The sequence below is a fragment of the Rattus norvegicus genome, chromosome 2, assembly GCF_021556685.1.
Source record: "Rattus norvegicus strain SHRSP/BbbUtx chromosome 2, alternate assembly SHRSP_T2T, whole genome shotgun sequence".
NCBI classification, from domain to species: Eukaryota; Metazoa; Chordata; class Mammalia; order Rodentia; family Muridae; genus Rattus; species Rattus norvegicus.
The window spans coordinates 107,386,576-107,390,053 of record NC_141535.1 but is presented as its reverse complement, the minus strand read 5'-3'; positions in this window follow the sequence as shown (position 1 = coordinate 107,390,053).

Below are 3,478 nucleotides of genomic sequence, written 5' to 3'. Positions count from 1 at the left end.
ACTCATTTTTGATGAGTTTCTTTTTATTTTAAGCTATAAAATAGAGGATGGAAAGAATACCTAAAATTGTGGCTGTGAAATATCCACTTTATTTTATAACTTCTAGAACTGTATTTTAGAATTTTGATGTGGTCATACATACCATACTCCTGCTCATTTTAAGAGAGTGGAAGTATTTATTCACTTACTGACTTAAACTGCATTTATGTTTAAAGGAAATTTATGTTCAGTTATCTTTTTTTAAGCAACATTAAGACATTTACATTAGATAGATAGATAGATAGATAGATAGATAGATAGATAGATAGACAGACAGATGTAATTCTGTGTATAATAACAATGCCCTTAGCTCAAAAGCAAAATATAATAAGCATTAATATGAGTGTCATAGATGAGATACAAGCAATATTAGACAATGCTAGTTAACTTTGTGTCTGCACACTGAACTGGATTTTTTCATGAATAATGGAATGAACTGAAATTGATGACACAATCCACTTTTATAGAAGTCATGTGATAAGTACAGAATCTCCAAGGAAAATCTCCTTTAAACAGCTCACATCCCCAGTGACCATAAGACAAAGCATGCATCTCGCTTTTACAGATGCCTCTAGTGTTAAGAATATTACCTCATATTTCTGAGCCTACTGATAGTTTCATAAGACAGAGTATTTTTGATTAGCTCTGACATTGCTGCTATAAATGTGAAAAGATTTATGAATTCATTTTTATACATAAATTTACAAAATCCTCAGGTACCTCTGAAATGTTCACCTTTCAGTTAAATGGAGTATTTGGCTGGAGACATCTACCATGTTTTAGAACATACATTAATGTGAAATGTCTTCGTCTGTGGATAGAACATAAAGCTATCTTGGCAATTAGACTCCTGGGCATGTTATGATAGAAGAAAATAATCTCCCTTTGTAACTATTACAAGCATGATAAAATTAAAGCTTGTTTCTTCAAATCTTACCATTTATGTATTTATGACTACTAAAATCTTATTAAATTCAAAATATTACATGTATAGTATAGTTAAATCAATAAATTCCATTCGGATGTAACAGATCTACAACAGGATATTAACCTGTGATAAGATTACAATTGAAACTTGCCCAAGATCACTACAAATATTTTTGTTAACGACTTAGTAAGAAATAATTATTTCTCTGTAATTATCTCAAACACATTAGGAGTATATCACCACATTTTACATTTAGGGGAATTTATTTTTAATGATAAATTCAGAATTGTTTTCTATTATTATGGAGATGTGCATTAAAATCAAATTATTCAAATGTCAGGCATAAATCAGCAAGCAAACTTTTTTTACTATCCTGATCTTCAATGGAGGAAAAGAGTTCTTCAAGAATTTTGAGCATGTTCTTTCCAAACTTATTCTTGTTAACTGCAAACAGCACTCTTCAGTTGACCTGGGGCAGCTTTCAGTCATTGGTCATTGCTTCTTCATAATGAAATTTCACACTGACAAAGAATTTTCTGTAAGTGTGCCTGTCTTTTTTGCACCAGGGATGAGTAAAGAGGGTTAAACCAAGGCTCGTGGGTAGGGCATTCATGGTGGTAGGGTGGTTGTTCCAAAGATCTGAAAGATGCGATGTGTGTGTGTGTGTGTGTGTGTGTGTGTGTGCGTACGTGCGTGCGTGCGTGCGTGTGTGTGTGTGTGTGTGTGTGTGTGTGTGTGCGTGCTTATCTGGCTGGTTACTTTTGTTTGAAGGAGACTTTTACAATGCAATCCCCATCAAAATCCCAACACAATTATTCAAAGATATGGAAAGAGCAATTCAGGAAACAAAAAGCTCAGAATAGCAAAAACAATCTTTAACGGTAAAAGAACTTCTAGGGGGAATCACCATCCCTGACCTCAAGCTCTATTACACAGCAATAGTGATAAAAACAGCATGGTATTACTACAGAGACAGTCAGGTTGATCAGTGGAATAGAATTGAAGATGTACAAATAAAACCATACACTTACAGACAAAGTGATCTTTGACAAAGAAGCCAAAAATATACGATGGAAAGGAAAGCCTCTTTAATAAATAGTGCTGGTTTAACTGGCAGTAGAATGTAGAAAAATGAAAATATATCTATATTTGTCACTTTGCATAATGCTCAAGTCAAAGTGGATCAAGGACCTCAATATAAAACCAGATACACTGAATCTAATAGAAGAGAAAGTGGAAAAGTGCTTCGAACTGATTAGCACATGGGGAAGTTTCCAAAGCAGAACACCAATGGCTCAGGCTCTAAGCTCAAGAAGTAATAAATGGTACTTCATGAAACTGGAAAGCTTCTGTAAGGCAAAGGATATAGTCAATAGCTAATATTCAGTGTGTGTGTGTGTGTGTGTGTGTGTGTGTGTGTGTGTGTGTGTGCACATAAAGAAGTCACAAAGCTAACTCCCACAAAACCAAACAACACAATCAAAAAATGGGATATAGAACTAAAGAGAGAATTCACAACAAAGGAGTCTCGATGGGCTGACAAGCACTTAAAAAAATGTTCAAAGTCCTAGTTATCAGTGAGATACAATTTAAAATGAGACTGAGAATCCCCCTTATACCTCTCAGAATGGCTAAGATAAAAAACTCAGGTGAAAGCACATGCTGGCAAGGATATGGAGAAAGGGGAACACTCCTTGATTGCTGGTAGGATTGAAAACTGGTATAACTCCTCTGGAAATCAATCTGAAGTTTCCTCAGAAAATTGGAAATATATCTACCTGAAGACCCATCTATACCATTTCTGAGCAAGTATCCTAAAGATGCACCATAATGCCACAGGGGCACAAGCTTCATTATGTTCATAGCAGCCTTATTTGTGATAGCCAGCAGCTGAAAACAACCTTGATTTCCCACAGAATGGATACAGAAGATGTGGTTCATTTACACAATAGAATACTACTCACTTATTAAGAACAAATATGTGTAAGTGAGGCATTCAACTGGGCTTTTAGACAGCTCTGAACTCACAAAAGATTTTCCTCATTTTATGAAAATAATTAACAAATAATCCCAGAAGCTGAGTGGTTTGGAAAATGCTGAGCAGTGATGGACACATTCAGAGATTTTTTTAAATAGATTAAACCACATATCTAATCTATGAATCCATGAATCTGACTGTATTTTCCATTCTTGAATTTGGTAAGAAAATAAATGTCTATTTATATTTCAGAAATTATAACGTGGACATTGATAAGGACCAAACAAAACACAACTTTCAACACTATTTACCATTGCCGGATATTATTTTCAATCGCTGAAATTCTATTAGTCCCTGAACATATTACATGAAGGAAAAGGGACATTTGGCAGTGATTTTTAATTTTTATGTATAACTTAATATGTATGCATATATACATCTCAGAAACATGTAAGGATTTTTGACCTTGAACATTATTTACTTTATTAGACTACATATACATGCATTCAGTAATGTGCTTTCATTCTTTGCAT